A 27,788-nucleotide genomic window follows, 5' to 3' on the forward strand; every position below is an offset into this window, starting at 1 on the left:
TTATCAATGAAATGGAAGTGTGGAGAGGAAGGAAATTTTGGATACTTTTTAAGCATTGAAAGATTATTTCAAGAGGAAAGGTATACCAACTGATGGCCAAGACAGGATAAACAAACAAGATGGTGCAGACCCAGGGCACAAAGAGAAATGTCTGTTACTATTACGATGTACCCTTACAAAGTCAATGCTGGGGAGATGAATGAGTACTACATTGAATTTTTTTTTGCTCTTTCTGCACCGGTAACATGTCTGAGTAAGCAAGCAGATGCAGAGATTTAATACTGGTGAGGACTGTGTAGTATTGATGGCCTGTTTGAGTTCAGTCAGTTGTCTACTTGGGCTTTGAGGCAAGTGCTGCTAAACTTAATAAGCAGCAGATGGACGTTTGTGAATTGGTTTAGGGGCCTGTTCCACGCAAAGAAGTCCAGGGCATCTGGTTTCTGTTATGTCAATGATGTTGTTTTGGTCATTGTGGAACTGCTTAAATATCATCAGAGTATTCTGTGTATTGACATTGATATTCACCACAGTTATGGCATGGAAGAAGCCTTCTATACCACTGACTGGATCATGACTGTGTCCTCTCATAATACAGAGAGTATTTTCCAAGAACTGGGGACCTCTGGGACGTTTGGCAAAGTATTATGCTGTTAACTACCCACTTGAAGATGGGCTTGATGATGAGTTCTCTGACGCCATTTTCAAGTGGCTCAGTCTACTGTGGTCTTCTTACAATGTAGCTAAGACTTGTTGTCTGGGGATCAGTTAGGTTGCTTCGATATGAACATTATGTGGGACATTTGTCAAGAGCTTCAACCTACCTATGCTGATGCTAGATTACACCATTCAGAACGTTGCCCAGGGCTGGACACAGAGATCCCTAATGAGCTTTCATACAATGACTACCTTGAATACTTAGAGCCAGATTTCAAGCCTTACATCAATCCTTCCAATACACACTAACCAGAACACTAAAGAGTTCCCAGAAAAGACCAAAGAGCTGCTTTTGGAGAAGCTAAGAATGCTGCCCCATGCACTGGGATCCAAATGCAGGTGATTCCTGAGAATACCATCCCAGAGGAGACTGGCGATGAGAAGGATGAAGACCCTGACAAGTGCCTCTCAATCTGTTCCTCTGGAAATGAATGGCCTCTGAGGCAGAGTTGTCCAGCTAGGATGAAGATGGAGAGGGCGGCCATAAGAACTCTTCCAACTTCAAAAACACCAGGTCAAAGAATTGGATGAAAATGACAAAGACTCAGAATAGAAGAAGGAAATCACAGAACAGGAAAAAGTCAAGGAGAAGCCAGAAGCCAAAGGGGTTAAAGAGGAGGTCCAGTTGGCCCCAGCAGACCTCTCCAGCCCAGGCTTCTTGCAAAGTTCCCTATCTTTCTCCTTCAACCCCTCAGATTTGTATTTTCTATTTCTCTGTGTATTTACATAAAAATATATTTAATATAAATGTACCAGGACCTAGCTGGGAACCAGGTTCCTGACCCCAGGGAGCCATCCTGGGGAGCTCTTCCAGAAGCTGCCTTCCCCCATCCCTCCCTAAGTCTTAGTTTTGAACATCTAGGTTTGGGTGGGAGGGATGCAGCCAAGAAGCAAAATCTGGGAATGCCAATGACCTGCTTCACAGCTTTGGAAAGGTGCACTTACTATGTGTTCTAGAAGGGGTGGTTGACTGTTCAGGGACCCCCAGTTCTTTTCAGGCCATTAAGGTAACAGCGGCAGCTTTTAGATTGCTTCTGTTCTCATACCTTCCCACTAGCCTCATGTGAGCCCAAAACTCACATCACCCTCTGGTTTCCCCCAATTTGCAGTGGAGGTTGGTAGTCTAATTTCCTTTTGAAGAAACTGTTTTCATTTCTGTGAGATTCTTTGTAATAAAATAGTTAACACCACCACCACCATCCCTGCCCCGTCATATTTCAAATACAATCTCATGGAAGAGTGTTTCTACCACAGAAATGAAACAGACCTGTCTTACCTGCTACCACCATATTAATGTTTGTTACTGTCTTTAGTTTTGATATCTAAGATGATATAAGTAGTAAGAGAATATTCTACCTTAAGTTAGATATTGAGCACTCGGCTCAGACTGTGTCTGTGAATCACACATATAATTGACCTTTTTGGAGATCAGATACTACTGACATGGAATGTTCAATGAATGATACTTGGGTAACACTTTCACAAAAAAAATGTGTTTTGAGATTTGCTTCCAAAATTCTAATGTTTTATATTTATATAATAGTTAACCAGAAGAGTGTATCATTTTTATATATTAGCATAAGTACAATCATAAATACACTTGAAATCGGTAGGTTTTGTAACTTGTAATTAGTGTTCAAATCCTAGTGGGTATACAGAACATGTTTATCCACAAAAAGAGTATTCCCACTGACTTAATTTATCCAAACTAACCTCTTTTCCTGGTGGGATTTGTATTTATGGATAAGATATTAGGGGTATGGCTAGGATCTCCCTATTTCAACTTTCCAGATAGAGAATGTGTTTCCTTTCTGCTGGGAAAAGGACCTCATGACTCAGTGATTGGTTTGACTCTATATTTGATTTAATCTGGACTGGTGGCTAGGATGGTTTTGATTATTGATTTGATTGTGCAGAGACTCTTTTCCACAAGTTTTCCTCTTTTTTCTCCCTGAGTTTAAAGTATCTGGATAGCAGAAATATGTAGAGATGGCAACACTAATGATTAAGAATTTAAATAACAACTTAAGAGTTTATGTCTAAATCCTCAACATCTTCACTAGATGTCTAATAGACATTGCAGACTCAACATGTTCAAGAAACCTGATTTTCTACCCCAATACTACATGCAAACAAACCCTAAAACAAAACCTGTACTCTTCTATGTTTCTACAGCTCAGTAAGTGGTCTAATCAGCCACCTAGTCTTCAACCCCAAATCCCATTAAACATCTTTTATTACTCTCTTTCTCTTATCCTTCATATTGAGTCCATTACCAAGAGAATTGACTCTTTCAAGGTGTGTCATGCTGTCTACTGCTACTCTAGCTCAAGCCACTTTGGACTCCAGTCTGGGCTACTGTGATAGTCTTCTAACAGACTCTGTGCCCTGACTCTTGCATGATTTCAAACTAGATTCTGCCTACCATTCTGGTTTTATTATTGATTAAAAAAAATTAGAGCAGTTTTTGAAAATTGCTCTAAAATTAAAAAAAAAAATTAGAGCAGTTTTAGGTTCATAGTAAAATTAAGAGGAAGGTACAGAGATTTCCCATATATTCCCTCCCTCTTCCCTCACATGCATCCTCTCTTCATTATCAACATCTCCCACCAGGGTGCTACCTTTGTTACAACTGATGAACCTACGTGGACACACTGTTATTACTCCAAATGCATAGTTTACATCAGAGTTCACTCTTGATGCTGTTATGTTTAATGGGTTTGGACAAATTAATAGATCACAGTTTAAATTTCACCTCCACAGAGATTTTCCTGACCACACAATGTAAGGTAGTATTTTCTGTAATTTAACATTTTTTTAAACAAATTACGTATAGCTTATATTTTCTTGTTTATCCTCTCTAAGACAGGTGCTTTGTTTAGTTCCCTAGCACATTCCTCACACCGGAAGAGAGTCTGATGTTCAGTGAATAAGTTACTAAATGCATGATCATAAAGTCCTGAAATCTACAGTCCTGGTGAACTACAGCTATGATTTATACTTCACAACCTATTGAAACTTTCTCTTTCTCTCTCCTCTAGCAACTGTTTTGCTTTTTCTGACTCTCCCTTTCCCTTGGTCTTTCTTGCTTGATCTGCACCCCACCTTTCTCCTTAGGCAGCATCTTCCCCCTCTGACTTTTTTCTTCTCCATCATTCCCACTCCTCTCATTCTTTGACCCAAACTGGATGGAAAAGCTGCCTGAGAATCCTTTTAAAAAAATATTTGTTTTACTTGTTGAATAAATCTTCAGTTCACTTGTTCTTCTTAATTTTAAAAGCAGGTAGATTGAATGTCATACTTTTTTTTCCCCTAAGGTAAAAGTATATACATTAATTTTTATTATTACTTCTATATATCAGTGATCCTGGAGATCTGGGGCAAGTGCTTCCTGTTTCTGCTCCTGCTCCTGTTTGAATGGTCCAAAGACTTCTACACACCTATAATTCTGGAGCTTAATGGGAGGAGAGCCATTCCAGAGGAGAGGAACTTCATGGGCATTAAAAATAATCTAGAAATGAACTCTCCTCCCACCTCCTGGCATCCTCTTTCTTGGGATGAATACCTTAAATGTGAGGGTGAGAAGCTACAAAGGATACACAGAGGTCCCTAATGGAAGGGAGCATCTTCTCCCCCCATGTGATCAAATGCCAGACATCTCACCAACAGCAATGAAGAAGGATCTTTGGTCTTACTGCATATCAGTTTCATTGACTGATTCAACATGTAGCTGATTCTTGTAATTTGTAAATAATATGCTAATGATCTTACCAGGAAAAGAATATATCATGGGTTGTTTTTTTTCTAGTTATGGTGTTCTAAGGATAAAGTGGCTCTGCAGAGAGGGGAAGTTACTTAATAAAGATATGTTTTGAAGACTCAAGAGTCCAAACTGACAAGAATTGCCAGAGAGCCAGGATGAGGTAGTCGCTGCAGTGTGTATGCATGAATATGTGCCTGTGCATGTTATTGAGTGAGTAGAGAGCATCAAATTTCATACCTTGTATACTTTATTGGATATTTACCAGTGAGTTTCTTCTTTTTCGTTTTTTTTTTCTTGTGCTTTTCTTTTGAGAGTTTTCAAACAAAATATTGAATCACCTCCCCTAAAAAGAATGAATTATGAGTTGTGGATCATCATTGTGGTATTAGGTAGAATATCACCTTGCTTGGCATGAAGCATTTCTCAAACCTATATGACCTTAGAATCTGTACAATTGCATCTCTCAGGACTGAACATTTGAAGAATCAGTAAAACTCAGTCAGTCACTGGATCTACTAGATAATAAAGTTTCAAGAAATAACCTGTGCTAATTGAATGTTGAATTTATAGAGGAACAGTACGGAAGGTCACCAGTTACTTAACTAAAATAAATTTAGTCACTACCTGTGTGTCTGGCTCAGCGCACCTCATTATTCACAAAATGCTTGCTCTCGTCTCTTCTTTTGCATGGGCCTTATCAATAACTTCCTTTAGCTCTTCTAATCATTCTTTTGAAAGATTCAAATGTCTTCATTCAACTATGAAGGGTCATTTATGGATTAATAGTTGACTTCTTTAATCTCTTTGTACTTAAAAAAATTCAGTTACTTTTGATGATAAAAGAAAGAGGGAAAGAAAATAAAGGTCAACCACTAATTAAATCAAATAATTTATTGGTTATAGTCTCAAAATATAGCAACAATGGGGCTAAGGTTGGGCTCAGTGGTAGAGCACTTGCCTCGCACCCATGAGGCACTGGGTTTGATACTCAGCACCACAGAAAAATAAATAAATAAAATGAAGTTATATATACATCTACAAATAAAATATATTCAAAAAATAGAGCAACAACGCTATTAGAATATGATAAGGAAAACAAAATCAATACTCTTAATTTCTTGTGCTTATGAAGTGGGTAAGAGGGCTCAAAATCTATTTTTCTTTCTTTGTATTCCAAATTCCTCAATGCCTAAAATATTAGATATGATTCAGCATATTATAAAAGATGATATTAAGTCCTGCATTTATTAGGCCTGCTAAAATAAAACAATCCGTTTTGTTTAATGAAGAAAATGTGTTTGTTAAAGAAGAGGTTTATTATGAATGCTGATAGCTCTCAACATTGGATACAGATATGGATCCCAAGATGTTTATACATTTAAAACAATTATGACATCCAACAAAGGAGAAATGGTGTTTATTTATCTGAGATGGTAGACAGAAAATTCCTCAAGTGGTTTCCATTCTTTCATGCCAATCAGGCTATTCACATCTGAACAGCATGGGTCTTGGGAAGGGGAGGAGATGAAGAAAGAACTAAAAAAGTAAATAAATTGTTTAAAAATTTGGGTGGTACAACATGGATAAAAACATGAGAATATATGTGCTTCTGTACAGACTGTCACAAATCTGGAAAATAAAGTTGAAGCATCACTAAGAATTGACCCAAGATGTAATCCTATCTAACACTTGCAGGCAACATGTGACACAGATTTTAGCTGTACAGCTGTGAAGACACCTGCCAGTGCACTCCACCTCCTCAGATTTCTTGCGTCTGCATTACTGAAAGATCCGATCTGATTTCCAAGAAGGTATTTCTTTCTATATATAAGATATGGTGACTTCAAATGTATTATTTGGATTTCATGTGCCTTCCCCCTTTTGATGTTATTGCTTTTGTTAGGAGAATAAATTACTAAGGACACATTCAGCATGTTGAAATAATGAAGCCACTTATAATCACTTCTGTCTCTGTGGTTTATGAACCTTCTCGTTTCTAGTTATTTGGCCATTAAATATGATCTGCCTTTAAACTGAGAGGACCTATGATGTATTTATTCTTCATGGACATAGCTTTCCTTCAGAGTAAGGAGATTCTCTCCAGAGCCCCTGACTTTAACATGAAGGAAGAGTTCTCAATTGCTAGAAGTTTCCAGGATTAACCCAACTGAGAATTCTTTCTCAGATGGAAGCAACATGCCCAGTTTAAAAAAAAAAAAAAACTGTGATAGAGATTCTCCAAACCAAATTCTGTAGGTTCCACGATCAAGGTCAGAGGAGGCATTCATTCATTCTTTCTGCGCTTTGCAAGGCAGTCACCGGTTGTATATCAAAGAATAAAACAGGCAAAATTCATTTCCTCAAGGACTTGATGTCCTAGTAGAAGAGATGCCATAAATAAGATAAATAAGAAAAGTACACAGCATGTTAGGTAGTGATAATAGATAAGGAGGAAAAATGGAAGAGTGAGGAAACATAAAATATCAAAGAGTGACGATTACTAAAGTTTAGTTAAAGTGACCTGGGAAGGTCTCCCCAAAAGATGTCCAGAGTTGGTGCTACAGTGTGTCCTGAAGATCCCCCTTCTGAGAGGAATGTTGGTCGCTCACAACTTTCCATTAAGTTACTCTCCAGGAATTGCCATTAGGAAGATAATCCTTTAACTGAGGTCATACCTAGAGAGAGTCTATTTGGTGACTGGAGAAATGAGGGGTTGTAAAGACCAAGTGCCTTTGTCTCAGGACAGTAAAATGCTAAAAAGCCATGCCAGCCTCAGAGCCCCATGAAACAGACTGAGGTCCTGGTGTGACTGTGTCACTGTTCACTTTTTTCCCTCTGCACAGGAACTGGGATTACAGGCTGTAGTCTAAGACTCCGGCAAAATCCTTCCTCACATCCTAGTCTCATAAAATGTTCTACTTGATAAAGGTGCTTCCTTTGGTGAGAAGGTGCCTCATTCCGGATGTGCTGTTTCATATGCCTCTATGTGGTTGCTTTTCCCCCCAGAAATTTATATTTTGAGTTCTGCTAAGCAATAACAGAGACATCTATCAAGATAATTTCAATATTCTGTTCTATTTAATTTGTATATTTGAATATATATACCACACCACAGCATAGGTAATTTTTTTCTTTGTTCCAGGTCATAACTTCCAGTATAAACCTCACTTGTACCCTAAGAGTTGCACTCATAAATCCCTATAGGGAGCTAGCAGGTGACAGAAATGAAAGGAGAAGGCAAAATAACAGGAAATGGACAAACTATGGAGGGTATGTGCTTCATTTAAGAGGGAATCCCAACACCTAGCAACAGCTGATTTGTTATTAAGCTGTTATGGCAACTCAATGTTGCCAGATATTCCAATTTTTACCTGGATATGACTGAAATTTTAATTTATTTTAGTGCAGCATCTCTGAATTTTGGATCATTGACTACTAAATCAAAATTATAAAAACAAAACAAAACGTTGTGTATGTGAAACAAACCACAATGTGGTTCATAGTTTGCTGGGAAGCTGCCCATTTGGGCCCCAGGCACTGATAAGAAATTTTTCAAAAATTATGATTTACATATGAGGTGTCCCTAAAAGTTCATGTATGAGACAATGCAAGACTGTTCAGAGGTGAAATGATTAGATTATGGCATGTGTAACCTAATCAGTGGATGAGTTCACTGATAAGGATTAGCTGGGTGGTAACCTTAGGCAGGTAGGGTGTGGCTGGAGGTTACTAGGGTTGTGACTTCAGGGTTTATATTTTGTCCCTGGTGAGTAGCTCTCTCTGCTTCCTGATTGCTATGTCCTGAGCTGCTTTCTTCCTCCACACCCTTCACATGGTATTTTGCCTCGTTTGAGCCAGAGCAATGGGGTCGACCATCTATGGGCTAAGACTTTAGAAACCATGAGCGCCAATTAAAATTTTCCTCCTTTGTGTTGTTCTATTATGTCAGGTCTATTGGTCATAGCGATAAAAATAAACTGATAAAAAAAATCTCCACACAGTTACAGGTTGGAACCTCCATTGGCTACTTTTCATGCATCCTGCACATAAAATACTCCCCCCCCCTCCTTGTAGAATCTGTGCAGGTATGTTTGTCCTACTAGACAGAAAGTACCTTTGAAGAGAGGGATTGGGTGGTGTCCCTGGCCTCCCTGAATAATCTATTATGTGTTCATGCCTGGGAGATACGTATGATGGTTTTTCAATGAAAAGAACAGTAAATACTGCCAATTTTCATTCTCCAATTCTGTTTTGAGTATTTCAGGTTACAATATTAAAGCAAAAACAAAGTAAATTGACTGTAAAAATCAGTCTTAGTGGGAGAGTTTTCCATTAAGTTGGCACCAAAGGACTTCTTAATAAAACTCTTTGACTTTGATTTAAATCAATAAATGAAAACTGGCTTTCTTCTAAAGTTATCTAAAGCATGGTCACACTTTGAAAATATAAATTGCAAAGAATCAGGTTCAGCATGGTTTTTGCTGAGATGTGATTATGAGAACATGGAAGATTAAAGTCATATTTACATACAATAGGATTAAATATTATTTATGCACTGAAAGTGGCTCTCTGTGGTAGTAGCATAGCACACATTATAAAAACATCCCAAATCACTCTGAAAATCTCTCTTCACAGCAGAACCTCAAATGTCAACATTCGCAGTTATACAGCATATTTTACTAGTATTCTTAGTAGCAGAAAAAGCCTCTTCTTTGCCATTTATAAGGCACTTTCAACTACATTATCTCATTTAATACATCATGTGATATGGAGCTAGTGAATTATTTACAAACAAATATTTTATTTACAAAAAATAAATTCCATACTGTGCTGACTTGATGAGATTATGTATTTATGTATTTAGTGAAATACTTAGCAAATAAATTAAAGAACAGAAGGGTAAAAAAATATCTCCTGAGGCTATCAGAAAGGGGAAGGTGGGGAGCAGAGGGGGTATGGGGTCAGGAAAGATGGTGGAACGAGATAGATATCATTTCCCTAAGTACATGTATGACTGCACACATGGTTCGATGCTACATTGTGTGCAATCAGAGAAATGAAAAGTTGTGTTGCAATTGTGTACAATGAATCAAAATGTATCTGCTGTCATATATACCTAATTAAAATAAATAAACAAAAACAAATAAATAAATAATAAAAGAAAATGCTGAGTATAAAATTTTTATATCAGTGACAAATGACACCTAGAGATCATAAAAGACTGGATGCTTTGATTACTTAATAATCAAAAATTTCTGCATTGGGAAGTCTCTAATAAATATACCTTGAAGCAACAACCATGAAAAAATATCTATTTTTCTGTATCTGTCATAAACCTATCTATGTATCTATGCTGCTTTTTATGCATCTATCATCTGTCTATTATCTATTATATATCTGAGAGAATCAACAGAAATAATAAACTAAGAGCTACTAGTAATCAATTAAAAAATTAAGTCACTCAGATAAGGGAAAAGTTGAGTGGCAGTTTATTGAATAAGAATAAATCAGCTGCAAACAATGGAAAAGATATTTAATCTCAATAGGTATTATGCAAATTTGAATGATAATAACACAATTTTTATTTCATATATCTAATAAATAAAGTTTAAAATTTGATAAGACTAACTACTAGCTAGTATTTGGACAAACAGGTGGTCATACATTGCTTCAAGGGATACAAATTGGTATAAATATTTTACATTGTAAATTTGACAGTACCTGTAACAACAAAAATACATATAGTCTTTGATATGCAATTTTAGTTTTTAGAAATCCATCACACAGAATGTTGCCCTGTAAGATGTTTCTGCATGGATACAACAGTATTCTGTAATAGCAAAATATCAAAACAATACACATGTCTGTCAGCAGATTGGATACACTATGATCCAGTTATATAAACAATGTAGATCAGCAGATGCCAATATAAAAAGTTATCTACAATATGGTGAATGAAATGTAAGAACAAAAACTACTCAATTTTTGTAAAATGATAAAAATGCCTTATAAGTACATATTTAAAAGCCTTAAAAATGTAGCAAGTATCCAGAAAAATAAGCATGATACTAGTGGTAAACTCTGGGCACTAGAATTGGGAATTGGCAATTTTTATCTTATACTTCCCTTTCATTTTTATTATTATCAGCAACAAAGATTCTTATTTTTCATTGATCCTTGTGAAAAATGCTACTTTATGAAACAAACCTTCAGCATACAAATTTATACTCTATAGGACAGACACCCAGTTTTTTTTTTAAATTAAAATCTCAAAGATCTAAATATTTTAAGAGCCCAGTGTGGTTGTAATTTATTCAACAGACAGCTCGTCTGATATAATTTGCTTTAATGGGATTTACATGGAACATTTAATAACATCTTAGTGTCACTATCATCCTCACCTACAGCATCTGGCCCAGAGATGGCAATGTCCAGTGTTTGAGATTTAAGAGTTAGTTTGAGTATATAAGATATGGTGAAAGCCTTCTTGTTTTCTAAAATACACAAAAACATTTTTTCACATGGTTTATTGTGGCATGAATTCGTCTCTACTGTGATTAGATTATTACTTTTCAAATTGTACGATGCACAATAAATACCAGATGAGCCCTGGGTCATGCATGTCAACATTAATGTATTTTATAAAACATACCAAATACTATTACAATAGGTGTTCCCTTATTTCTCAACAAAGTTTTGAGGGATTGGTATTGTGTCGATTTTACAAATGAGAAGATTGCATGCTCCATAAGCTACAGAAAACTAGTAATTAATACAGTTCAGATTTGAATCTATTATTTAAGGGAAGCAATATGCTATAGTAAAAAGGACCAAGTCTTTCATGTAAAAAGTAATCAAAAATCTTCTTGGCAATAACACAATTGACTATGTGATTAAGGAAGTACCTAGGCTGTTGTGGGTCACAAGATCAGATCACAAAATATTGCTGCACCTCATTGTTCTGTAACTATGAACTGGTCAGTAATGCATACTGCATCGTATGGACAAATCCAAGAATATTTTCTCAAATAACCAGTACAGCATATTTTGAGAAAGAGTCATAACAAAGCCTAGCTATAAAGCCAGTTATTTTTCTGCTCAACAAACGTATTACAGCAGTGGAATTTACTATTTTACTCTGCCACTAAGGCAGTCCTAACCCAGGAACATATGCAGAGATGATAAATTTGTGAGTGTGTCTGGTAGGAGAGCTGAAACAGATGTGCAGAGCCAGGGACATCAAAGTTGAAACAATTACCATCTCAACAAACGGTAGTTCTCCCCTGCACAAACTTAACATTTTTAAAAGCCTTGATTCATTATATTGTTCTGGCAAATAAGTGGTGATATATTCAGATGTGAAGTGTATGTGAATAATTAAAACAAACAAACAATGAGCAGCCACTAGTGGCTTTAAAAGATACTACTGCTTAGCAGCAAATGTCACGGCATACATTTGAACCTTCTGGGAGAGAAGTCACATCTAATCTTAACCTCCACCGTTCTTTCCCAACTGCCTCTCTAGTATGGATACATTTGCCATGTTGCCTTGGTAAGGTTGAGAGATAGGGACAGCAATGGAGACCAGCCTTCAAAATTCTGGAAATATTAACAATGAAAAAAACAGTGAGTTAAAGACTGTGAAAACAGCAGGCATGGGGCAGATGTGGCAGGGCACAGGGCAGGGGTCTTTCTGGTTGGTAGAACTGAAGTCATCATTATGTAAGGATTTCATTCAGATGCTGGAATTACATATGGTTGTTAAAAACAAACATTCTTGCCTATTTCTCAAGGGAGATTTGAAAGGATTTTTTTAGTTAAGTTATTATTACATGGTTTACTATAAGTTTATTATATGCAGGATCCAGATAATAAATTAATAAATAAATTTAATAAATAAATGAAAAAATGGACTTTTTCACTTTACATAGTAAGTATTTTCATATTAAATAGATATGGGCCCAAACACAAATTAAAAAAAATATATATGCACTTCATTTTCACTTTGGTTTCATTGTCTTATCTTAAAAACCTCAACATGAAAAGACTTGTGCCTGTGAACATTTCAAAGGGTGCTTTGCTGGAAAATGGTCTTTATTTGGTATTTTAGTAGCTTTTAAATTCTAGTGCTCCTGTTTAACAGTCTTTAAGACAATATAAACCACTTCTCTGTATTTCTGACAAATCATAAATTGCCTAGATAGAAAAATAGCATTATAATGAATTAATAGCTGATGACTGTTCAATATCAGATCTGAAGACCGATTTCTCATCGTGTGCCCCTAGTGAAAATGCTGTTTTATGGAAATGACACCTCAGCATGCAAACTCATATTCCATTATGACTTTCATATCACAGACACGCAGTTTACTGGTTCAAAAAATAGGTGTTGTTATGTGCTGTGCTACTGGAATTGAATTAAATTATTAAACACAAGCTGGCAAAGAAATAATAGTGCAACTGAATATTTTTGTAGCTTTGTTGATGAGCCCATGTGTTCTTCAGTGTTTGGTTGCAATTATAGGAATTCTCAAAAAAACAAAAAACAAAAAACAATGACTTCAGTTTTGAGTCGTTGTTTCTGAGAATAAAGAATATGCTATGCTGTGCAGCAAGGGGAATAATTAACATTTGACACTCATTTCTAAAAATAAATACAAATATAGGTTAGTGTGCACATTTAGAAATTGTTCTTTTAATTTCCAGGAGTCTGAGGGAATGTATCAAAGTGTTCTTTTGGTGGCCATATGGAATAAAACCACAGCAGCAGTATTTCTTGACCTGAGTGGTCATGTGTTGGACTGAAGTAATCATTAGTTTGCCAATTACAGTTATCTTGCCAGTGCGCTCTTAAATCTGACAAATTCCATGTGTGAATCATCCATGTGAGAATAGAGTAGCATATTGTAGTTGTGCTAATTTCCCTTTTTATGTGTGCTCTACAAATAAGCCAAGATATTAATACATTGATTAAAAGGCATATAGAAATGTGTTGTTATCATGAACAAATAGAAGAGTGAAGTTAGAATCTCCATTCCCACCCACCATTGTTCTGAACTTAAAATATTTTGTCCAGAGCAGGCTGTGTAAAGTCCCAAGGGACTAACGCAGGATACAAATTTAGCATGCACTTTAAACTTTGGTTGTTCTATCTTTCAAGCTGCATTTAAATCTCATTAATTTTTAGTGAAAGCACAATAGTTAAATATCTTGCAGATGTAGCTTGTATATTTAAAATTCCTTAGAAGGTTTCCATTTAGGATTTTTACTACATTAGTTTGATCTACTGTGCATGGCAATATGGCATATTCATTTCTCTCAGGATGTGCAACTTGATTTCATACTGTGGAAAAATGCAGAGCGTAAAATATTAGCATGAACAGTGTCAAGTGTCGATGCTAATTCTTTTATTACTGTGACATTATTTAAGGACAGCAATCATTCAACTATTTTAAATGATAGATATTAGAGCTTGAAAAATAGCTATCTGATCAACCAAGATGTGTCTTTGGAAAGACCAAAGTTCTAGAAAGTTCTAGAAAGATGACAGCTATCTATCTAATCAAAATGTTCCTGCTTATGCAAGATTATAGAGGACACAGCTGTTGACACCAGTGAGTGAAATCAGAATATGACACTTAAAAATTGTTGCATATATATATCGCAAAACAAATTTGTTCATTTTGGTGATCACACCCTGCAAGTATTTCCAAAGAAGTATAGTTACCTTCATTCCTTAGCAAATCTTCACATTTTAGCACTTAATATAGATGCCTTGTGGGACGAGAAAAATCAATATCAATTTTGGGAACTTCTAAGGAATCAATGAACTGAAATATACTGTTAAATCAAAATGTTCTAGTTTACATTGCCTGTTTTTAGAAACTATGCTAAATATAAATTTCCTGCAGAAAATTTAGTTTGAGTAGAAAAATATTCCACACAACTGGTTTTCTGTAGGACTCCAATTTTTTATCCTGAATATTTGGGAATAAAACCATAAGTGTCTTATCCAAGTATTGTGTGGAAAAGCTGCAAAATAATTAATGTAGGGAGCAGTAATAATATATTATTTCATTACAGTGCTTCTATAGTTGACAGAGCATTGCCATCTGTATTATTTATAGCCCTAATACACATTGGAAATGAAGATGTTAATCACAATTTAAAGTACTGGAAATGCCAATTCTTTTTAAATTTTTTTGTTTATTGTTTATTTTTAGTTACACATGTCAGCAGAATCCATTGTGATATAATTATACAAGCATGGAAAATATCTTATTCGAGTTACAGTCCCATTCCCACAGATGTGCATGGTGGTGGGATTCACTTTGTTGTTTTTATATATGTACATGGAAAATTATGTCATATTCATTCCACTGTCTTTCCTTTGCTTATCCCTCCTCTCTTCCTTGCCTTCTCTATTGTCCAATCTACTACATTTCATTCTTCCCCCCACACTCCCTCCCCTTTTGAGTTGGCTTCCACATATCAAAGAAAACATTTGACCTTTGGTTTTTTTGGGACTAGCTTACTTCACTTACCACAATAATCTACAAGTCCATCCACTTGCTGGCAGGTGTTATAAAGTCATTCTTTAAGGCAGAGTAATGCCAATTCTTGAGTGTTAAGTAAGAGCACTTAAAAGGGACTGAATTATGTTGAGGACAAAAACACAGCACATATTACGTTAGTAAAGAAAGATAAATTGCCTTATAATATCATAGCTTCTACATCAGGAGCATGTACAAATGGCAGCAGAACAACTGATTGGCCTGGGGAAGAAGGGAGACTTGCTCTGCAGAGCCTGGAAAGGCTGATGATGAGCAGAGACCTGAAAGACCCAGGAGCATTGGTCAGTGGACAGGAGAAGAAATGAATGGCAGACTAGATAGGGAGGCAGAGCTAGGAACAAGGGTGGCGTTCTGGGAATGAAAGTCACTGTGGCCAGAGCCACAGTTTGATGTGAGATGAAACTGTGGTTGAGGCTGGGACCAAAACATGCAAAATCCTGAATGCTTTGCAAGGACCTAAGATTCAATCCTGTAGGAGAGAACATTGAATTTTAAGCAGGACAGCCTCATGCTAGATTTCAATGTTTCATTCTCCCTCCTGCTTGGAGAAATGATGGGAGGGAAACATCTTGATTAAGTTTTGAGTTCTGGTGCCAGTAGATTCTAAGTGCCATTTACTGACCTTGGGAGTCCTGCAAAGGAATGGGTTGGAGGGGTGGGGAGAGAGTGAAGGAGATTGGCAGAAGGGAGAAAGGTCAGATCCTAGTACACAATTGTATATAACAGTCAGGATTTAGTATGCAACTAGTTTGAAATGCTACTGAATATTAAATTGGCCAGCAATGAAAATCATAACAGAACAAGTTGTAAGCCCCTGGATATCCCAGCCATTTGAGATAGGAAATCTGAAACATGAAAATTAAGTGCAGTAAACTGTATATGTTGAGACTCTGGCATCAGACTACCTGCATTTGAATCCTGCCTCTCCTACTTACTAGGTCTAAGACTCAAAGCAGTTCTTGGGCAGATTCGTTTCTGTGCCTCAGTTTCTTCAACTGTGAAATGAGGATAAAGAATAATATTGATGGGCTGGGTCTGTAGCTCAGTGGTAGAGTGCCTGCCTTGCACATGTGAGGCTCTTGGTTTGATCCTCAGCATCAAAGAGAGAGAGAGAGAGAGAGAGAGAGAGAGAGAGATAGATATTGCGTCCATCTACAACTGAAAAGAAAATATTTTTTAAAAAAGTATGTTAAAAAAGAATATTGACAAACGGTTATTGTAAGGATTGAGTTTTTAAAGCTTTCAGATTTAATTCACATGTAAGTACTTGGGACATTTAAGCACTGTGATTGTAAATATTATTATTTTATTATTCCTCTCTCAAACTTTACACTGGGACAGCTCCACGGCTCACTAGGTTGCAACGTTAAATTTTGTTCTGTTTAGACTAAGGGATTTGGTAAGAAATAGTTATTTACCTGCTGGTCTATGAATATGGCAGTTCCCTCCATTTGTGTAATTTACAGAACTTTTGCATTTGCCCTGGATAGGATACAGTTGGATTTGTTAGTGAACTGAAAAGCAACCTCGGACAAGGACTGATAAATTATTTATCTATTGATCTGTTACCCTCTGTTAGACTTTGAGCTCTTGGCAAAGTTCTATCTTCCATAATGCTTATAACAAGACTTGGTGGAAAAAATATCTACAAATGGTATTTCTTTGAGAAAGGGGCAAGGGAGCTGAGGCAAAGTGTTTTGATTGACCCATTTGTACTCTTCCTTTCTTAAGAAATTCCTGTTCTTTACTGTGGAATAAATGGCTTTCTCACAGTACAGAGTGAAAGAAATAACACTAAACACACTTAAGAGAAAGTAGATAGAAAATGAACTTCATGGACTGTTATAACTTGTCTGTCCCTCACATATTATGGATAAGGCTGGGCAGGCCACAGGGGTTAAGTGATTTGCCCAAGGCTACAGATCGCTGGCAATGGAATTTGATCTAGCTCATATGTCTCTGAAGCCCAGTCTAGAGGTTTTCACCATCATACTATATCCTAAAGAATGTCATGTAATGATTTCTTTTTAAAGGAAAGGAAATCTGTATTGAAATCTACAGATTATTTCTAAATAAATAGATTTTTAAATTTCTGAAATTAGCCTAATTATTGTCTATTTAACCAAAGCTCTCCTAATTCCTGCTATCTCCTAACACCTACTGAATTGCATGCCTTTAACCAAGTAGCCACATATGGGCATATATTCCTAAGCCTGTGTATTTCTGATAAAAATTTATCCTTACGTATAATGCTGAACCGATTTAAAATATTTTCCTTTGTTGAAACTAAGGCAATTCATTTCATTCACGTCAATAACATGTAATTGTATGTACAGTGAGCTGCGCTCACCCAGACTAATGAATATTCAACCAGCATTGAGAAAAGGGCGCCCCTGGAATGATTACCAGGGGCCCTTTCTGATTTAGCATAGCACCCAAGAGTCAGGCAGGGACAACACAGCTTTCTCTACCCAGCTCGATAGCTGAGTCTGTGGCTCCGCCTACCCTGACGCACGGGGCCCGCCTGTCTGATTTGGGGGCTCTGGCAAAAAGCCTGAGCCCATTGATTACAGATCGCTGTTAATAAAGAGCATTTGTAATGCAGCAGTGGTGAGGCAGCCTCCGCACGCCGGTTCATGATGGCCCTTCAGGCTCCACAATTAAGTCGTCCAGCAGGCATGCCCCCTGTTGCAGCTGCTCTGTCAATCTCATTTTGGAGCACAAATGATCTTAGACCCGGTGTTTGACATGGGGTTTTAACACCAAAGAAGGCAATTCTGCAACTTCAAATGAGCCTAATTGGCTGAGCGCTCGGGCGTTCACTCAAGCTGCTTCAGTCCATCAGAGTGAGATTTCCAGCTAATTGAACTGCTCAGAAGGAAAAGGACCAGGAAGAATCACGAGGTGCTGAAGGATTGGAGAGGGTGATATATATATATATATATATATATATATATATATATATATATATATATATATATATATATATATATATATATATATAGTGATATATATACATATATATGTATGTAAAATCATGATAGCAAACTTAAAAGTACATTCCTCCTCTTTAATCAACCACCTGTCAACACAGGAAAAAAAGAGTAGTTATGGCTGCAGATGCTCACAGAGTTATGATCTGAAATTGAGTTGTTGCTCTTAAGAGTATAGATGTACATGTGTTGCTGATACAGAACATTTCAAAACACTTAGTCGGTGGAGCATTTTTTCTGCATCACCCTCAAAGCTGCCCAAAATAAACAGCATGCAAATGTTGGCAGTGTGGAGGGAACAGAGGAAAGTAATCAGAGGTGTCTCAGGTGGAGTCAGCCTGTGCTCATGCATCACCTTCCTCTGCCTTGGTTCATCCTCTGTTAAGTGGGGATTGTATGGTGAAAGCTGTGATGTGTATATTTGCACCTGTGTCCATATCTATATCTAAAAAGGGGGCATATCCATATCTATATTGCTGACATATCTATATCTATATAGCTGATATTCCTTCATGATTCAGAATAAATAACATTTTATAGACAAAAATGTATATAGCAATTTTAAAAGAGTATGATAAATCATAGTTTGTCCAGCCCTTTGTGAGATATCAATACAGTAATATATTAGGCAGGTACTTGGAACCAAGGGAATTGATCTGTTGTGCCTTTCTAAACCAAAGCATTGCTTAAAGATGATTACCTAATAACTTTTCGGGAGTGTGGAATTCACTACACAATTGTCTAATTTACCTAAATCTGGTTTTATGTGACATGGTGGTTGAAAAGTAATTAAGGGAAGTTATGGACCAGATACATAAAAAGATTTAGGACTGGTTCAATTTTATATAGATATTTTGTTTCAGATATTGAAAGAGAGGATACAGAAAAATATTTCACTACATATAAAAGACATGCAGGCAGTGAGCAAAATATGCTGAGCATCAGCTGATTTTTAGTCTGGGAACACATGTACATTTTATGGTGCCCAAACTTAGGGGCTCAGGGAAAATAGTTGTGCTTGGACACATTAAGTCTTGAGAGTTGTTCCACTGAGTTCTGCCTCTGCTTCACTTTGTGACCTTGGGTAAACCATTCAGGATTCCTAAGCCTCAACTTCCCGACCCTAAACAAAACAGCAGGACCAAGTATGGTCCATCTGCCACCAGCCACATTATCCTGAAGATGCCTGATGACAAGGATAAAATTTAATCTCTTCCTTGGGGAACCTGTATGATTGTGTCCCTTGTACCACAGCAGCCCTTCTATTTATAACCCCAAAGAGAATACATCATCCTCAAATCTAGAATATAGAAAAATGTAGGAAATAGTCCTATTTCACAGTTAATCCCCCATTAGGATGAGTCAGTTTAGGAATCAGCACTGTAATTTCTATATGCTGAGAGTCCTGGACCAATAGAGAACTTTGGCTACTTTGACTTAGCACAATATTTTCAAAGTTTATCCAGGTTATAGCATGCATCAGTACTGTATTCCTTTTTATTGCTAAGTAATATTCCACCACATGGATATACATAGATATCCATTCTTCAGCTGATGTACATTTGTGCTGTTTTCATCTTTTGGCAATTACAAATAATGTTGCTATGAATATTTGTGTATCCTCCATTTATTTTACTTATAAAATTTCCTCTTTCTCCATCCTTATTATTATTTTTTTAGAGATCCAGGTTGATAAATACAGAGTTCCCCTGGTTAAAATGTATCATTTAATATTTTTTAGCATATTTACAGAGTTTTGCCCCATGACCCTACTCTAATTTTAGAACATTTTAATCACCCCAAAAAGAAACTTAGAACTCATTAATGGTCACTTGCCATACTTCCCTTCTGCCCACTCCAGCCCTGGACAAACACTAATCCTCAGTCTAACCCTACAGATTTGGCTATTCAGAACATTTCATATAAATGGAATAATTCATACAATATGTGCCTTTAGATCTGATGTACAACTAGATGTGATTTTTTCTTTTTCCTCTAAGGCTCAAAAGTCAGGTAAAGTTTTTTTTTCTTCTTCTTCCTTTTACTTTCTCTATAATTTTAATCAGTTGATTAACACAGTAACTTAATATTCTTGTCTCCCTGACACCCCACTCCCTTCATCCAGTCTAGATCTCTTCCATTTCCTCTCCCCTTCAAACAAGCTATCCAGTGAGAATGGAAAAGAACAGATCAATTATACTGCCCAGTCCTTCCCCTTGGCCATGCAGAGCAGGGTCTCAGGCACTTTGCAGAGCCCATTAGGGGATTTCCCTCTTTTCTCTGGAAACCTTTCTTATGGACCATTTTTTTTCCTCCTCTAATGGGATTGATAGCCTCAAATCTACTCTACAGCTTTCCTACTGGAACATTTCTGCAATGTGCCTTGGAGTCCAAACCCCTATTTCCTGGATCCCATGTATTTCTATTTCTCAGTTCATTGCCATATAGCTGAAGCTGTGTGGGGTGTGAAAGGGCACCCAGGCCCCAACTATTTTGTATACGTAGAGGTGTTCAACTGGCATTTCTTCACCCCACCTCCAATCCCTAGCCTCCTGGGGTTCCCTCTGCAGATCAGCTCACATTTCAAGGATGTCCCCTGTTCTGCTTTCAATTCCCACATATGCATGCAGATGATTCGTCTTTAGTATTCTTTGCCCTAAAGAGTTTGTACTTTCCTTGTTCCTTTCCTAGTATTGTGAAAGGCCTTTGGAGAAGGAGGGTGTGAATGTGTAGAGTGGATATTTGAGTGGAGGCTCGGGCCTTGATTTCAAAAGCTTAATGTAGCTCTTCCCAAATCACTGCTTCCCACTTGTGGCTCACTGACAGCTGGATAGTGCTAACCCTCTCTCTTTCTCTTGGGATTGGAGTTTCAAATTCCCCTCCAGAAAAAATAATTGGTAAAGTTTTTTTTTTTTCTGTTTGTTTGTTTGTTTTGTTTAGTTTTTTTTTTTACTTTACCTACTTATACTTACAATGTCTAATTATTATAAAAATTATGAAAGTAAAAACGAACTATTCATGGCTCATTAATGGATAGATGTGACCAAGCCTAAAAGGTGCTGAAAGCATTTAGAACAGAAGGATCCTTAAGGGCTCAAGGCCTAGGAATGAGGAAACAGATTCAGTGAGGTCACCTGGCATTCTCTGGGTCCCCCAGCTAATAGATGGGAGAGTCTCAAGGAGAGCCACAACATGCAATTCAGAGAAACTTGATTCTGATCACTGCTTCCCATGTTGCCCCTTGGCCTTTGCTGTGCCTCCCCCGCTCTCGACAGCTGGGATGCTGGCCTGCTTGGCAAAGCCTCAGGGCGGAAGCCTGCAACCTCTGTAGGAGGAAATTTTAGTTCTAGTGAACCACATAGAATTTTATTTTATTTTTTTTGCATATAATATAGTTAACATCTATAATATAGAAACATCTGTTTCTTTCTTTCTTCCCTTCTTTCTTTCATACTGTATTTCTTAGTATAGTCATCTCTGGTGTAATTAGTTTTGATGACTATCAAGTCTTACCTCACTTTCTATTTCTTGACTAAAAATGAAGTAAATAATATTCACCACTCACATTTGTGAAGATTAAATACAGTAACAATGAGATGCCTGGTATAAAATCTGGCACCCTATAAATGCCAGGGTCTGTGCTTTATTTTCCTTTAAACTAAAGCTGTAATATGAAATATTGCACTGATATAAGGCAGGAGCATGATATATCTAGTGGCATTATTTACTTAATATAGGAAATGTTATGGAATTCCTTTGAATAAACTTTGACTTATAGACATTTTGTAAGCTTTTAAGTAAAGTTCACCTTTAAGAATCTGTATTGGATATGTGGAGTGAATGTCAATGAGGTTTCTCACTGGGTGTGCTTGTTCTGTTTCCCTAAACCTATGCACTGAGTCAGATCTACTGCCATGCCATATTTATTATGATATTTACCAGCAGCATGAATTGCTATATTAGCCAATCATGTCTGTATGACATTTGTTCTTCCAAGAAAATTCCTGTTTAGGAAAAATTGTAATCTTATTGTTAACTCTTCTTTGTTCTTAAATATATTGCTCTTGATTTTTCCCCAATTCTTTGTTTTATCCATTTTATGATATATTCTTAAGTAAATGACACTGTCAGTTACAGACAGCCAATTTGAGGATCTATAAAAAGTGATAGAGTCAGCATTTTGCACAAAGTCCCATTGCTACTTTGCAACCCATTGCTCCTGAGCTCCAGTCTTACCACTCCATCTCAACTGTATCCTACTGAGCTATCTGTTCATCCTATAGACTCCATCTGTTCCAAACTGTTATTCTTGCAGATCTAGGCTCTTTGAACTTCTGCCTTCAAGATACACTTAGATTATTTTAAAAAATTTCCTTATTGGTGCATATTGATCATAGAGAATAATGGATTTCAGTGATTTTCAGATTTCAGCCACATTGGTACGTGCACATAACATAGATCAGCTTTGCTCCTCAGTACCTCCCCTTCCTGCTCCCTCCTCCTGATACCTTTCCTTTACCCTCAGGGTCTCCCTTCTATTTTCATGAGATAACTTTTCTTTATTTTCTATCTAGCTTCTATGTCTGAGAGAAACATATGACCTTTGAGTTTTTTAGACTGTCTTAATTCACTAAATCTCAAGTTAATCTCCAGTTCTATCCATTTTCCTGCAAATGACATAATTTCATTCTTTTTTATGGATGAGTAAAACTCCATAATGTATAACTACCACATATTCTTTACTTATTTAGATTATTATGTGAGCATTTTCACTTTAAAATAAAAATCATTTATTTAAAAGTACAAAATTTAATCATAAGCTCTAAATCACTCATTTTCTTTTCTCAGTTTTATATTTTGAAAAATCCCAAACAGAAAAGAACAGTACAGTGAACACCTGAGTAACCCTTCAAACTAGATGACCTTTAATAGATGAATGGATAAAGAAACTGTGATATATATATATATATATATATATATATATATATATATATATATATATATACAATGGAATGTTACTCATGATTAAAAGAGAATAAAATTATGGCATTTGCAGGTAAATGTATGGAGTTGGAGAATATCATGCTAAGCGAAGTAAGCCAATCCCAAAACACTAAAGGCTGAATGTTCTCTCTAATAAGTGGATGCTGATCCATAACGAGGGTTGGGGGATGAAACATGGGAAAAATGAAGGAATTTTGCCTTTCGGTGGATGAATGGATAAAAAAAAAATGTGGCATATATACACAATGGCATTTTACTCAGCAATAAAAGAGAATAAAATCATGGCATTTGCAGGTAAATGGATGGCGTTGGAGAAGATAATGCTAAGTAAAGTTAGCCAATCCCAGAAAACCAAATGCTGAATGTTTTCTCTGATATAAGGAGGTTGACTCATAATGGGGTAGGGAGGGGGAGCATGGGAGAAATAGATGAATTCTAGATAGGGCAGAGGGATGGGAGGGAATGGGAGGGGGCAGGGGATTAGCAAGGACAGTGGAATGTGATGGACATCATTATCCAAAGTACATGTATGAAGAAGACATGAATTGGGTGTCAACATATTGTATATACAGAGATATGAAAAATTGTGGTATATGTGTAATAAGAATTGTAATGCATTCTGCTGTCATTTTTTAAATATATACACAATGGAATTTTACTCAGCAATAAGAGAGAATAAAATCTTGGCATTTTCAGGTAAATGGATGGCATTGGAGAACACAATTCTAAGCAAAGTTAGCCAATCCCCCCAAAAACAAATGCCAAATGTTTTCTCTGATATAAGGAGGCTGACTCATAGTGGGGTAGGGAGGGAGACCATGAGAGGAACAGATGAATTCTAGATAGGGAAGAGGGGCGGGAGGGGAAGGGAGGAGGCAGAGGATTAGCAAGGACAGTGGAATGTGATGGACATCATTATCCAAAGTACATGTATGAAGACTCGAATTGGGTGTCAACATACTTTATATATAAAGAGATATGAAAAATTGTGGTTTATATGTGTAATAAGAATTGTAATGCAAATAAAACACACCAAAATACCTGTATAAAGGCATGAATTGGCGTGAACATACTCTATATACAAAGATATGAAAAATTGTACTCTATATGTGTAATAAGAACTGTAATTCATTCTACTGTCATGTATTTAAAAATTTTTAAAAAATAATAAAATCTATGTGGCAATTAAAAAATGAAGGAACTTTGATTGGGCAAAGGGGAGAGAAGGTAGGAAGGGTGCATGGGGGCAGGAAAGATGGTGGAATGATATGGACATTATTACCCTAGGTACATGTATGAGTGCACATATGGTGTTACACTACATCAGGTACAACCATAGAAATATAAAGTTGTTCTACAGTTGAGTACAATGAAGCAAAATGCATTCTGCTGCCATATATACCTAATTTAATTAATTAATTAATTTTAAAAAATCCCAAACCTGTAGAAATTTTGAAAGAACAGTAAACACCTGAGTAACCCTTCACCTAAATGAATACAATGTTTTTTTTGCCATATCTACTCATTTAATATATAAAGTGTGTATACGATGGAGGGTATGTGAGACAAGGACAGAAAGAGAGAGACACCAGCTGGAAGCTGCAGACATCATAACATCACTCCAGTGTTTAGCATGTATTTCCTAAGAACAAGCACACTGTTTTGTAGAACTACAACACCATTACAAGGCATGTCACTTAACAATGAGGATATGTTCTGAGAAATGCATTGTTATGCAATTTCATCATTAAAGTAATATCATAAAGTGTACTTGCACAGACTATGACAGCTATGATGTCACTAGGCAATGTAACCTCATGGGGCCACTGTCATATACATAGTTCTTTTTTGACTGAACATGCAATGCACAGCTGCATTTATATCTAAGGAATTTAACATTAATATAATAATATTCTCTCATAGCAAGTCCCTTTTAAAGTTTTCCAGATGTCACAAGATGTTGTTTATAACTATGCATTGTAATTTACTAGCTTGTTATTAGCTAATTTGTTAGCTGGCATTCTCCTTATCCTCATTCATCTCTACCCCACCTTAATTTTTATTGTTACTACTACTATAAATCATGGATTTAAAAAGTCAAATATGGTAAAACCTATTAATTTAAGTATTAATTGTGTTGTTAAAAATTTTGCACATTTATCCAGCCCTTACAAACTAGCTCCTGTAAATTTTGATATGATTCTATCAGAATTTGAAAAATTCTTGTTCTGAGACATAATACAAGGAATGGAGATGGTTTTTATTCTGTTATCTGTGTCATTCACAAACGTTTTTCCAATAGATTGAATTTTCTCTGAACTTTCGAGAGAAATTACTGTTATTGCTTTCCAAAACTCCACCACCTTAGTTATATCTCTTTTTGAAATCTCTTAATAATTTCTGCATCTAGTGTAACTAACCATTCTGGTCTTCCAGAACTGATGGGCTTCCTCTGACATGGGATTTTGTTTTAAAATGAAATGAGTTGATTACCCCATGTGCATCAAACCTTTCATTTTAAAGTAAAAAGTGCCTCTAGCAATCACAGTTTTCAAAATTCTGCTGCATACACTTAAATTAAAAAAAAAAACTCTTTAGATTACACAATTGCATATAATGTACTTCAATTTGTGGTCATGAAAAACCCTAATAAATGAAAAACAATGATTAAATAAAAAGAAATTAAAAGGCAAGTTTAAAAATCAGAAAGAAAATAAGATTGGCTATTGGCTGCCTCTGTAAGTCCCAAACAGTCCATTATCCAGAGCATATTTATGGTTATGTTATGGTTAATAATCAAGCTAATGAATAGACTACCATGGGTCTTATTACAACTTTTGCAGAATTTTTTCCACTTTACCTTATTCATACTTACACCAAGCCTGCAGTGCAGTCAGGATAAGTTCCCATTCCTACTGCTGGGAAACAGGTTCAGAGACTCAGTGCCACCTAAGGTGTTAGAAACTAAAGACAAGAGCTGAGACCAGCACTGCCTAAGACACTAGAAATTAAAGGCAAGATGTTTTCTATCTTGCTCTTTATATTGCAGTGTAATACAACAAATAATAAATAAATGGATAAATGTGTGGGACGGCGCATGCGCACACGCCAGAGCCCACATAAAAGTAAGGAGGACTTCAGAATCTCTGAATCATGCTTATCAGAATATTTTTAGGGAAACAGAAATATTATATAACTGGAATAAACTAGAATGTGAATTCGAAAAGAGCAGGGATTTATGTTTATTTTGTTCCCCTGTGCACCCCCCAGTGCTTCAATAAAACTTGTTGATTAAATGAATGTCTGTGGAAATAAATCTACTAAAAGTAGTGTCTTAACATGAGAAGTTTTTAAAATTTTTGATTGGTATTTATTATGATCAAAGTAACATATGCTTATAGTAACAAACTCAAACAAAACAGAAGTGTCTAAACTAAGAAGGGAACATCTGCCTCTTGCTCCTGCTCATATCCCTGGAGATAATTGCTGGCAATGGTTTGATATGCCTTCTTCTGCGTGTTTTTTGTTCTTGAGAGTGCGCTCATCTTTTAAAGTCAGTGCATTGGTTTTTCTTTTCTTTTTATTCTATGTGCTATTGTTTGTAGATGGGTATTTTATTCTATTTCATTTTTTTCAATTATGCAATGAACGTCTTGTATATAAGAATGCAGGCCTTAATGCTAGTATTTCCACACATAGGTAAGAATTCTTCAAAGATATGTATATTTAAAATTTAAAAAGTAGTATGACAATATTTCCTCCAAAACACTACACCTATCTCCACTGACTCCAAGTTTACCAACCCTGCATTTCTCCATATCCTCACAAGCACTAAGTGTGTCACTCTGTCAATTTTATAGGAAAAATAGCTCTTTACTTACCTTCCCTAATTGGTAGTAAAATTAAGTGCCTCTATAGATGATTAACAGTATATTTATTCTATAAATTATTGATGCAAGCAATTTCCTACTTTTTCTAATGGATTATTTTCTTTGAATTGAGACTTTAATACTTGTTAGCAGCCCCTTTCTGGTTATTTCAGTCTGTCATTTATCTTTTAACATGTTTTTAGTACATTTAACTGTACTGGGGCTTAACGTATTTGCATTATTAAATCTGTCAATCTTTTACTTTATTATTTCTTAGAGTTGAATCTTTTCTACACCAAACTGTATAAAAAAAACCTCAGGTTTTATCTTTTAGAACATTCGTAGATTAATTTTTGCTTGGCAATTTATTTTTGTTTAATATTTACTTTGCCTATCTAATCATAGTTTTAACTTAAATAATTTAAATAAATCCACATCATTCTCACTTTTTAAAATGTCACTTTTATACTTATAATTTCACATCTATTCACGGGTCTTTTTCTGTACTTCTAATAGGGCTCCTCTGATATATTTGTCTTTCCTGTGCCAGTACCACACTATTCTAATTACTGTAAGTTTATAGTATATTTTGAGATCAAGTGAAGCAAGACCAGAACAAAACTTTTTTTGTATATTTTTATTTTTCTTTCTTTTTACATTGCCCTTTCCCAACCTACTTGCAGTTTCTCTGGCTTGCTCTGGGTGTACTGATTTCTGTGTTTATCTTGGCTCTTCCAGATCTCATACTTTACATTCTTATGCACTATAGCCATTATCCTCTTTCAGGCTAGAATCCCACTTGGTAAGCTGTTATTAAGATTTTAGAAGAGTTTAAACCTCATGTATGCATGCCAAGTGAGGTAAACTTTGA

At 36.1% G+C, this 27,788-nt stretch overlaps 1 pseudogene; it reads left to right on the forward strand.

Annotated features, from left to right (window-relative positions):
• The first annotated feature begins 245 nt into the window (after window positions 1–245).
• The window catches only part of LOC143401880 (histone deacetylase 1 pseudogene), a 74,607-nt pseudogene continuing 47,064 nt past the window's right edge, over window positions 246–27,788 (forward strand).

Source organism: Callospermophilus lateralis, chromosome 6 (assembly GCF_048772815.1).
Source record: "Callospermophilus lateralis isolate mCalLat2 chromosome 6, mCalLat2.hap1, whole genome shotgun sequence".
NCBI lineage: Eukaryota > Metazoa > Chordata > Mammalia > Rodentia > Sciuridae > Callospermophilus > Callospermophilus lateralis.